General features: G+C 38.2%; 1 protein-coding gene across 2 annotated transcripts in view; it reads left to right on the top strand.

Annotated features, from left to right (window-relative positions):
• elf1 (E74-like ETS transcription factor 1) overlaps window positions 1-12,420 on the top strand; it is a 45,399-nt gene that overhangs the window by 4,309 nt on the left and 28,670 nt on the right. The window contains exon 1 of one of the 2 annotated variants that reach the window (XM_014003922.1): window positions 7,821-8,132. The exons of the other annotated variant lie outside the window; for it this stretch is intronic. The gene's annotated coding sequence lies outside the window, so the exon portion shown is untranslated. Of the gene's footprint in view, window positions 1-7,820; window positions 8,133-12,420 lie in introns of those variants that run through there. 2 annotated transcript variants of the gene reach the window in all.

Raw genomic sequence — 12,420 nt, 5'->3', positions numbered from 1 at the left:
AAACCTTAATAAAAAATCGATACAGGGCTTTAGAATATCGATACAGTATCGGGGAAATGAAATATCGCGATATTTCAGTGTATCGATATTTTCTTACACCCCTACTGCGTTCAGGACAAGCGTGGAAAACTCACCACTCTTATGCCAATACAGTCGCAATGATGCATTTAGGTGCCGAAATGGAACTACATTCATGTGGTGGTTATGTAATACAGCGAATCGATAATAAAAAATCTGTGTCGACAAATTTACATAATCGACGTCATCGATTATTTCAACTAATCAGTGCAGCCCTAATTTTGTCACATAACTGGCATATTTTCTATACAACGTGGCTCAGCCAAAGTGAAACAGGAAGTGACATCAAAGGGGAACATTTTAATAAAAGGAACTTTCTGGTGTTTGTTTATCGAAACAATATTATCTGATTCTTCATCTCTCTCTGATAGTGACTCAAAATAATCTAAAAAAACACATTCTTCTCTACACGCTAGGGTTGGGCATAATCGTATCGTGTGCAATTAATCGTCAGAAAAACATTAATCGATTACATTTTGGCACTTGATGATTAATACGATTAATGCCACCGGGTAGAGTCTGCTCGCTGCTCCTCTCTGCTTCATATATGATGAACATTAAAAATAAAGTTCTGTGATTTATTTATCCGTCAACACAATTTAAAATTTGATGTACAGCCTGAAGTCTGTAATTTTGACACAATATGGAACAGATTTGTACGAAGAGCAACTCTTTCCCACTAAATTGGTCATGTGACTAGGACATAAGGGACTCCAGGGGATTAATCGTCAAATTAATCGTTATCGGATAAATACCACAATTTTGTACCAACGCTCTGTTCACATTCAGACATTCCCCTTTGACATCACTTCCTGTTACTTCACATGTGAATATCTCAACAACTGTTCATCTCAATAGCATGACTTGTTTTTTGCAATATGTTATCGGTGTTGTCTTTCAAAAAGTCCATTCATATTTATTACAAAAATTTGATGTCACAGGTACTTTAAAACAGATATGAAAGTCAGTGGATGAAATGCTTTACTTCTGGGAATACAAGGCTTTTAAGTCACAACTGTGTTGAATCCTGTTTTCTTTACCTGCATATAAGATTTAAGGTGTTTTGTGTAATTTATCTTTAAAAAATGTGTTGTTTGAAATAACCTACCTGTCCCATTTTTTAAACAACCTGCTGTAGCTCCTGTGTCTTTAAGACCCACCTCCTGAAAGGCCTGTCCTCCTCTGATTGGCCAGCTTTTGGAAGCCTTCAAGGCGTGTATTTTGTAGGCATGTAGTTTGTAGGCATGTAGTTTGTAGGCATGTTGTGCCTTTTTTTTAGAAGACTATTTAGAATTCTGTCAAGCTTTTACCTGCCATATTTTACATAGAAATGTGGTTTGTTGCCTCCCCCCCCAACTTTTCAAGTCTCAAGTCACAATGTTAGAAAGTTTCAGTTTTTAGATACAAATTGTTCATCCATGACATAAAAATTGTTTTGTTTTGTGACTATATCACAGTTTGCCATGAGTCTAGGCTCTGTTTGTTTTAAAATTTTGCAATAAAATAGAAACCTTACTTCCTGCTGATGCCATCAGACCAAATCAGATTGGTATCTGGGGTGTTTGGAGGCTGAATGAAGGTTCTCAGACTTGTTTTCGTCTTCTTAGTAATTTTGTTTATGCGCAACATGTGTCATCGGTGAGGGGGGCTCTGCGACTGTAGAGAACAGGTTTTGTTATGGAAGGTGTTTACACGAGTAACTGTTGCCAATGTAATATTTGAATTAATGCCAAGTTGCAAGTTTTCCCAACAGAAGTTTGYACTGAAACAAAACGAGTGTAGTCATGTTTTCTTAATGTAACTATGGTTGGTTTATACACATATTTTAGGAACTGGGAAAACTACAGCTTGTTTCTCAAAACTACACCATATCTYGCTCATGTCAGCCAGATTTGGCTCCATCCCCTACAGCTCTGAGCTAAACGATGGGTGGACTTTTTGACTTCATGCACAACCAAGCTTTAGTGCATGATCTCTCTGTTGGCTCTTGCAGCATGTTGACAGCATGAGAGGAGTTAACCTCATTACCTTGGATATGCTTACGGTGTTACTGAGGCCCGTGCAGGCCCACAGTCCAAGGCGCTGCGTCTCTGATGTTTGTGTAATTACATCAAGGAGTGGCTTATAGTTTGCAGTGTTCTAGCTTGCTATTGTTCGACCACAGAAAGCAGTTCCTCACAAAAATAGAAACTGTCTTTCTCTGCAACTTTGGTGCGTAACCACATTTCATCCTATAATTTTTCCATGTCAGCTCCAGGTAATGAGGTCTGKTTGATCAGGTATTATATGCGTCAGCTCAGCCATTGTCTCCAGGACTTCAAGAGCAAGCTTTATCTGAGGGTATCACATCTTTTAACTTTTAGTTTAAATAACCCTACAAGCAGAAAAACAGCTGAGAGAGTTCATAATGCGTTCCATCTGCTCTAGTTCTTTTGGGTTCAGTTTAGCTCTTTTGGGTTCATTTCAGAGTGACTGGCAGTTCTCAGGATTGCTGAATTATTTAACTACATGCAGCCAGTGGGTATTATAATCAAGGCCCCAAGTAATAGCACAATATACTCCAAGGATCCCAGGGCATTTTATTAATAATGAGCCAGAGATGAAGAGCTCCTGGGTTGAAATGCGTGTTTGATTGACACAAGCTGGTGAAAACAGGCTTGTGATGCTGAAACAGTCGATGAGACACAGATGGACCATCAAAAATGGAGTGATTGTTGAGCCTGTATGAGACAACGTTGTGAGATATAAAACATAACCAACATATCTGATTGTCGGTAGCTCAGATAGCCCACAGAGGTGTGACGTAGATGATGTGAATTCTTGGCCTGCTCTCTGTGTTTAATATTTAATGAGATGCTGTCTGCATGTTTGTATGTGGCTCAGGGAGAGGAAAGCTAATATTATGGATCAATCTGAGCCCTGTCTAGATAACTACAGTTTGTTGTATTTTGAAATATTTACTGTCTCCAGGATAATTGGAAAACTCCACAAAGCATAAACAGAACATTGCGTRTCTTTAAAGATGACACTAAGGTTCTGGTATTTATTGGTGTAAGTACAGTCGGATAAACCAAACACTACAGTTCCCACTCTTTGTCGAGCATATGATTTCTACTCCGAGGTGCTAATGAATCATTTAGRTTCAGTAGTCTGAGTTGTTGCATAACGAATATGTTTTCTCTCTAGCTGTTCACACACCAAACTTATTGTTAGGTCTGTGCGGCTATCGGCGCYGTGAATCATCCTAGGTCATAGCTAAGTTTGAGATAGTCACCRTCCAAGAATGATGACACCACAATCYAACGTGTTGAACAAACCACRCTGTTAAAACAACAGTCTGACCCTGAACCAGCTGGTGTTTGAAATAACTGTTTTACCTTCAGTCTGTTGTTATAATCCAAACCTGCTGGGATGAGCTTTTCCCAGCTTGCTGAGGTTAATTGTCTTAAAGTGGCTGYGACATCAAAATTTATGWAACAARTATGAATGCAAGTTTTGAAGAATAACTTTTATAACATGTTGCAATAAAAYCCAATTCATGCTGCTGAGATGAACAGTTGTTGAGATATTTCRGTGTGAATTAACAGGAAGYGATGTCAAAGGGGAATGTCAAAATGTGAGCAGAGCATTGCTACAACRGCYGACAACACAGACTGTAGAGAAGAATCTGATGTTTCTTTAGATTATTTTGAGTCACTATCAGAGAGAGATGAAGAGTCAGAGTTCAAATAAAGTTGCTTTAGTAAASAAAGACCATTGAGTTCTCCTATGATGTCACTTCCTGTTTCATTTTGTCTGAGCCACTTTCAAACGTTAATATGCCTGTTAATGTATAAAATCATGTGTATTATGCCAAAATTTTTAAATAGAAAGTTCTCTTTGACGTTTTGTATTTGAGGATGTACAAGTCACAGGCACTTTAAGCCTTCTTTTGGCTTTTACGTTTGATTTCCTTTCAAGAAAACACTCGTTTCCCACCAGCTGATGTCTAACAGCTAAAATCTTCACTTCTTCAAACATCAGCAGCCACAGATGAACTCCACACTACACAATAAATTCCGTGTCCTCCAAAAGTCCAAATACCTGACCCTGTTGAGGAGTTATTCAGGATTTTGACAGCTTCATATGCCTCCATTAATCATCAGATTTTTTTAGTTTGAATTTTTTTAATTTAGTTGTCTTATAAAACAGAAAATACAATTATTCATTCCATGCTTGACAATAGCTGTGTTTCCATTGACCATTAAAATTTGCAAATTAGAATTTCGAAAATAAATTTGTTCAATGGAAACACGTCAATTTTGAAAAAAAAAAAGTTTTTCGACAAAATGTTTTTGCGCTAGGATGAGGTGGTTTTTCGGCCGTATCAAAATTGATGTATTTCGCAAAACTGCAATGGAAACACTCTTTTCGCATCACAGGAGTCACATGATCAAGAACCGACTGCTTCTACTGGCAGAAAAGATGACAACAAAGAAGACAACAGGAAGTAGAAGTAGTAGTGAAATTACCAAAGAAAGTATTAAACTCATCGACTACATTTTCCCAAAATCGCAGCATACCAAGTATAAAAGCCTCCATAAGACGCCGACGTCTCCTCTGATGGCTGATGATTAGCTCTAGTGTCGTGGTAGCAATATGCTATGTGTTTACATCCATTGCCGCCATGTTTGTAAGGRCTTATCGTGAAAACAAGCGTATTCACGTGTGACTTTAATAGCATTTCTTACATAATGGAAACACTGCTATTGCAAAACTGTTTTTCGACAGTAACAGAATAATGACGAAGTTTTGTGCACATTTGCAATGGAAACGCAGCTAATAATTTACCAACTCTGAACTTAAAAAATCTAACTTTTATACGTTAGACTATTTTACACATTTCTGCACCGTGGTTCATTATTTCCTGTCACCAAATTCAGAAGATCTTCGGTGCCTGTGCATGTTTTTGTCCGTCTGTTAGCAAAATATCTTACGAACAATGGAAAGGAAAATCATATTTCTGCTGGAAAAATACGCCATGAAAAGTTGACGGTGGTGTACTGTAGAGGCTTAAACCTTCACATGGAACTAATTTAAGATGATCCTAATCCAGAATAAATTATATTTTCCTAAAGTGAGGGCATTCAAACAGCTATCTACATCAGGTAGGATGTTAATTATTAATAACTAACCCTTACTGTCCCTTAAGGCCTACAGGCTCAGGTTCCAACTTTTGACACATTTCTGATTGKTACAGTAAATATATAAGTAACACAACTAACTGAAATTCTGATTTACGAAAAAGTTACATGCGTGGATTGAAAGTAACAATGGTTTAAAGCAAATCAAGTCCTCATCATGCTGATTTCTGGTAGTCACTCCAGAACAACAATCTGTGATTAGTAATCTGGTTTCCCCTGTTTGGCATCAAAGGGGGCCACGTCCCATAAAAGGTGGGCTTTGAGGCGTTCTTCTGTTTGTTGTTGTTATTCAAAGCATGCGTGTGAGACGATGAAGTGACCTCTTTTTTCATTCTTATGCAGCAGAGGACAGGTGTGTCCTTTCAGATACTGCATGTCTCCGCACTGATCACGCATCAAGGTGTAATTTTGTCTGCTCTGCTTTCTACACCTTCATGGCAGGAATGAACAGATGTACTTTGTGATACGGGGCATTTTGTGTTTTCACACAGAGGTTTCATTTCATTCTATCCCACTAACATGTCTGCAGGCAAAAAAAAAAAAAAAAAAAAACAGTCTGAAGATCCTCACTTGTATTGCTTTTCCCCAGCGTTCAGTATGGAGCCGATTTGTTGTGCAGATGGTGAGTTTGTGTTTGGTGTTGGAAAACATCATATGAAACACGGGAAACTGCTTATAGAGAAGACATTTGTTGTTTTTCTGCGGTCTTTAGGGGAAATACACCATAATAAATTATTCATGTTTAAAATTTTGTGCAGTTCAGTTCAAATTTGGGACTGTAAATGTCAGTCACCACCCCAAACAGTATCTAGTGTGGATGTAAAAGTTAACATATATTGATTTATATTGTTTTTAAACCTGTATTGCAATAAGAAATAAATCAGTTAATCACATAAGTTTTTCTGCCAGCTGTCTGACTGGATATTTAATCTCCAGCTGTACTCTTTTAATTGTCTCACATTCCCAGAGCACATATCAGAACTGGTTAAGTGCACCTCTAATATTTACAGAGACAAAAAACCTACCTCCTTTTCTTTTTTGTTAAACCATGGATTGCAATGAACCAAATAGCAATAAAATGAGACTCTCTCTGTGTGTTCTGGGATGTTTAAATGGTTGCTGCAGTGCATCAACTTAAGAAGTTTATATCACAAGCAGCAAATAGTTTCCTTCAAAGCTTCGGGGTTGTGGACAGTATTTCCAAAGACGGCTGATAAATGGAGCTAGTCTGGTGTAACTTTCCCTCACGGCAGGGCTATTAATTCGCTCGGAAACGAACAGCTGCTTTTGACTTGAAGTTGAAGTGGATTGAAAGGAAGCTGAGAAGAAGTGATGCAACGATCAGAGCGTTTATGAAGATTAAGGGGCGGATTTGTGCGTCCATGACGAACTGACCCCTCACATGTTGAAAGAGACTTCTTTTTTTTCTGTTTGTTTGTTTTAAAAAATAATATCTGTCTTTGTTATTGTTACTAAATGACATTTAAGTAAGTTAGCTTTGGCTCTGTTACATATAGTACCAGAGGCTTTTAAATGAAAAATGTGTATAAATTTGTGCAGAGTGTGAAGACTCTGAGAGCTCACAGTCACCACAGACCACCGCTTCCTGTTTGCTTAAGAGTCATTTCTGATAAAGATTCTAATCGTGTCTCCACCGTATCAACGTCGGCTCAACAAGATGCAGTTCTAAAAATTCTCTCTAAACTCTGATACTCTCTGCTTAGTTTAAGAAAAGGCCCAGCAGTTCTTGAAGGAATGCTCATTCCGCCTTTCTCGTCAGCTTTTTAGACTCTCCGACGACTGTCAGATCGTCTTATGTTGAGAAATTAGGAGGTTATGACCTTGAAAATGCAGTTGTGAGCAAAGTTTAGTCTTAGAGGTAAATCCATGATTTATTTTCTGGAAAAATYCATGGTTTGTGAAATATTTTGCTAACAGACACAGGCTAAAACTTGGCTTTTGGTGGCAGGTGATAACACTTTGAATGTAACATATTAGATGCATATTTTATTTGTGAAAATGATGAAGATGTGGAGAAATTGAGTGATTGAAGCCATTTTTTATACCTAAATGTAGTCATTTTTATCATTTGGAATGTTTCTACTTTCCAAAGTCTTTTTTTTTATGATCCATGGGGAACAAATCTTTCCCAGTAAGTCATTTAACTGTGTAACCGAAACCGTTAAAAGACTCAGTGTCGATATTTTAATGGGACACACAAAAAAAAATGAACTTTATCTCTGAGCTGCCATACAGATTTTAATCACMGTGCCTGGCCCTTATTGTTTGGTCAAAGTCTAAAGTGGGTGCATACCTGTTCAGCTGTTTACCTACGCCTCCTCTGCCCCTGCAGGAGAAACCCGTTGATCATCTTTCAGGCCGTTCTAGGTGTGGCCTTCTCGTCGGCCCTCTCCGCTCTTCCCTCCCCCCTCGGCGCATTCGGTCCAATCGCTGCACGAGCACCGCTCACCTGAAAGGATTTGCATAGCCGCCGCTGATTGGCCAGGTGGAGGCACAGTGCCCCGGGCTTTCTTCTACCAATGGCGACAGCGCTGCGTGACTCATAGGGAGAGGACAAGTTGCTTCACTACACTTCTCCTTTTTCTGTTTCAAACAGCAGCCATTGCATTGTCTTGTTTTTTTTTTCTCTCCTTCCTCTCCTTGTTCAATTTTGTTTTGTCACTGTGAGATAGCGGTGTGGCTCTGGCCCAGTTCTCATCCTTTAGGCACCGCTCTCCTCATCYGAACACATCTTGGATTATCTCGGTTTCACCTTTTGTTGTTATCTTTTATTTTCAATGCTTGCTGCGATCGAGACGTGTTCGATTGCCAAAATGGATCTTCTTGTCATCCGAATCCTGGGTCTTTGAGGTCAGTGGTGAAATTTTCTCCAAACTTTTTGCTTGTTTGATAGTTTTGTTGGTGATGGTGAAACAGCTACCTAAAAATAGTTTAAACTAAACACTAATGTTTGTTTGTGGAACTGTGCCAACGTAGACAGGTGACATGTTGACATAATGGGCTTCTTTGACTTCATTGCCTTTACTGTAACACACCTTGTCAGATCAAAGGTTTCTAAATGGCGCTTTTAACAAGTTATTCCAGTTCAACTGATGCATATTTTCCCCCACATCTCACTTTTTCCAGCCCAAATTCTATATTCAATCTCCTTAATAGTGACAGAAAACAATATTTAACGTTTTATTATCACAGCAGCTTAGTTTGAAAGAATTATACCATTTTATTTCATTGACATTTTGACAGTTCGTGAAATAATTGAGTAAGTTTGACTTTGCACCTGCCAGTTTAAAAAAGATTGAAACAATTCTTTCGCTGTTACATCTGTCCGTTGCATTTCTTTTACAAAGTGTTGCCATATAAGGGGTGTTGAAACAAGGGCGGGAACAGAGTTTTGCAAACCGCTGGCCCAAACCCACATGTGTTTTTCATGGTGTGGTAATCAGCAATTATACACTGTGTGGATTTTTGTCTGTAATTGCCATCCAGATGCCATGCTGTCATTTTTAATCTGCGATTTTCTACATGTGTTTTTGGGCAAAAGTCACCTTGTTGTTCATGCTTTCAGCACCACCTCTGTGTATGAAGTCAGTCATGCAGCTGTTAATGCATCAAATTCTCACTTCTCCAGAATAGAATGCTGTTCAGCTAGAACTGTAGAAGAAAAATGATTTATCCTCACTGGATAGGTTGAATCTGACATAGTTTAAGCTCAYTTTCATGGACCTTTCAAAGTTTTTTTTTTTCTTTTAACGCCTCTCTGTAAATAAATGTTTCTGCTTAAAGTTGTTGAGCACTTGTTTCTAAAAGTTGCTCAGTGCAGCAGAGATAAAAGCATACTTCCTGTTTCACCAGAAATGGAGTCTGCACTTTGTGGACCACAAAAAAAAAAAAAAAAAAAAAAAAAAAAAAAGAGGAATACAAATGGCTGTTTTAAAAAAAAAAAAAAAAAAACGTGTTAAGTGTTCAAACCGTTTAAGACAGTTTGTACTCCGAAATCTTTTTTTTCTTGCCAGTGTTGAACATTTGCCTCCAACATTTGCCAGCCTTTCTGAATTTATTTATTAGCAAAATAAGGCATGGGTTTAACCAGTTTGGCATTTAGAGGCACTTACATAATTTCAAACGATACCAAATAAAACGCCTCTCTAGAGTTAGTTGCTGAACTGCTTTTTGATGTTCATTACTTCCACTGAGAATGAAAATGCATATTTGTGTTTACACCTTTAGCATCAACATGCGACACTGTCGCGTGTTGAAAGAGAAAGAAAGAGAGACTCTGTTGTTCAGATATGAGTTTGCATTTGCCCTAAATTTCTCCTCTTTTTCCCACCCTGATTTGTATTGTAAATGAGGTCCTCATGGCTCAGTGAATGAACTGTAGCTGCTGTTTCAAGACTGGATGGCAGTTTCAGGTTGGCCCTTCTTTCAATCTAAAGTCAACAAGTCTTAGCCTGTAATTAGATTATTAGGCTTGGGCAAGATGACTGAGACGTTGCAAGAAAATGGCATGACAGAAGCGAGAGGAGGCGGGGTTTGGTGTATTACTACAGCTTCGGTATGCTGAGATGCAGTTGTAAAAAAATATAAATAAATAAAAATGGAGGGCCCACTCATTTTGTGGTGCTGGTACATGTTTTGAAACTCTTATTATGCTTTGACACAGGCCTATATGAGTTTCACATTATGAGATATTCACCAAGAAATGTCTCAGCAGGGATGTTTGTTCACTAACAGTCTACTAATAATGGCTAGAAATAAGCCTCAGTTATGTTTAGTGTAAAAATCTTTTGACGGGCTTTAAAATGTTATAAACTATTAATATCTTACCTGTTGTAGATGCTGTTTTGAATGACCTCAGTTGGAGAAATAGACTACCTATCCTTTACATTCCAGTGTCTCACAATGTGGTTGCTCTTGCAGAAATCTTTGGATCATTTTGCTGGAAGTGATACAGCTACCAGCCACTGCTGCTATTTTTGCTGTCCAAAAACAGAATCTGTTGTAAATAACTGTGTGGTGTGAAACTGAACACGGTGTAAAACTATATTTAACAAAAGCGTTTGCATGAACCACTATATGATGAGATCGGAGCTGTTTTAAGAGAGCAGCAGTCGGTTTTAGTCCTGACCCAGCTCAGACTAGCCCTCAGCTTGTCAAATATGTAAGAAATAAACTCTTGTTTCTCCAATCTGAGGTCACGTAAAGAGTTATCTACAACAGGTAAGATGTTAATTATTAAAACCCTTTCCACAGAACCCCCACTTTCAAAGATTGAAGCTTTAACGTGGTAGCAAAGTAGCACATCAACCAACTCTCAATATTTCAGCCGCTTTTTTATACCTTTTTGCGTCTGACCAGCAAGAAGAACCACAGCTGGTGTTCTGACGGTGTCGTGGACCTGTAGCAAATCATTTCAGACCCTGTTGGTTGTGGGTTTTCGGGGGCTTCGTAAAGACCTGTTATTWAAGACATTTTTGATCTGTTTCGCTTCAGATGTGTGGGGTGGGGATCTTTGGGCTTCAAAGAATGTATGAATGGTTTAAAAGTTTAAAATAGAAAAGCTTAGTAGCTTAAAATGTTTACATACTTGGCATGGTGTATCCAGAGTTGATGTCAGTGGTGATGTGCTGAAYGGAACTGAATTTCCACGATTAGTTTAATCAAATAGTTTCCTAGTCATAACATGTTGGTTATGTTAGAATTATTTCCCTGTGGTGGTGTTTTTGTAATAAAAAAAGGGCTTCTTTTGTTTTAGCTCTTGTTGTCAGGTGACTCTCCTCTTTACCGCTACCTCTGATCTGTCGGCAGCTGCTGAAAACCACTGGACTCAAAACACATTGATACACGTCTTTAGTTTGAGTAGGTCACTTGTTTGAGTAAACCAATGGAAAATGTAAATTTTTTTTCTACTGCTTGGGTTTATAACATTTTTCCATGCCAGTCTCTGTTTTCAAAGCGGTGTTATTTTCTGTCGAGAATGGATGGAAGCCCAAAGGTTGCAGAGAGAGGGAGAGAACTTGTGACGGGAAGTTTGAATTCCTGTGACGAGCTGGGAAAATCTGGGTGGGGAAAGTTAATGTGTAACTCTCTCCTCAGCTTTGTTAGCTGTGGTGCCACTGAGCAAGGCACACTCTGGATTTCTACTTCGGGCCTGTTGTGCATTTATGCATCAGGAGACCCTCCTTTGATAAATACAGTGATGTTGAGCAATTGTCTCTCTGTGTTGCAACCCTCATACTTGGAGCGTGCTGAGACTGGCTGCTTGTTTCTCACTTCTACAGACGTGATTATCACAAGTGGAGATAATTTTCCCCCTCTTTAATCCAGATACCTTTATTTCAGTCCTGCATTATGTCATGGTTTCTGACTCGTTTCCAAGAAGCAATGGTGACTATTTTATAKCTAAATCTTTGACTTCAGGCTTATTTTCTGTAAAGTAAAAAAAAAAAAAAAACTCAGATCTTTATTTCAGGTCCTGTTTTAAAGAATAAAGTGAAAAAAATGAATAAAGACGTAAAATTCCCAAACTCTCCTCTGCTGCAATCCATATAATTTTAAACTAAAATCATCTTGTGTTGAGAAATGACCTTGAAAATAATTGTATCCAGTGCTCCATGCTTAGAATATGAGTTCTGAGGAACTCAGTTACTATCACATTAAACTTTAGCTCAAAATCTGTAAAATACACTCTCAGTGTAAAAAAAACACACCTCCTGCCTTTTAGTGGTGGACAATATTGAATGAAAGCTACAAAGTGRAAACTTATAAMTCAAATAAAGCAATAAATAAATGATGTATAATATGCAAGGGAACTTTCAAGAGAATCATATTTAGCTATTATCATGGGAYGTAACAACATAAGATTTTTACAGCTATTTTTTTTACATTGGTCGAAGATTTATATTAATGCTGAACAAACTAATTAAAAAATATCTAATATCTTAGAATCAAGAACTCACTGGAATGCCTTAACTCAGGCTGTACTTCTTTTTGTGTGTAATTATGTTTTTGTCTGAGGAGGTGTGGTCAGCTGCATCAATGGAGCTGAATTTGGTGAGCATTGTGGTTTTTAAGACAAAGGCTACGTTCACACTGCAGGCAAATCCGACCCAAATCCGATTTTTTTTGACCCATCTGA

The sequence above is a fragment of the Austrofundulus limnaeus genome, unplaced genomic scaffold (genome assembly GCF_001266775.1).
Source record: "Austrofundulus limnaeus strain Quisiro unplaced genomic scaffold, Austrofundulus_limnaeus-1.0 Scaffold1, whole genome shotgun sequence".
In the NCBI taxonomy this organism is placed as follows: Eukaryota; Metazoa; Chordata; class Actinopteri; order Cyprinodontiformes; family Rivulidae; genus Austrofundulus; species Austrofundulus limnaeus.
This window is presented reverse-complemented; position numbering and strand designations above follow the sequence as displayed.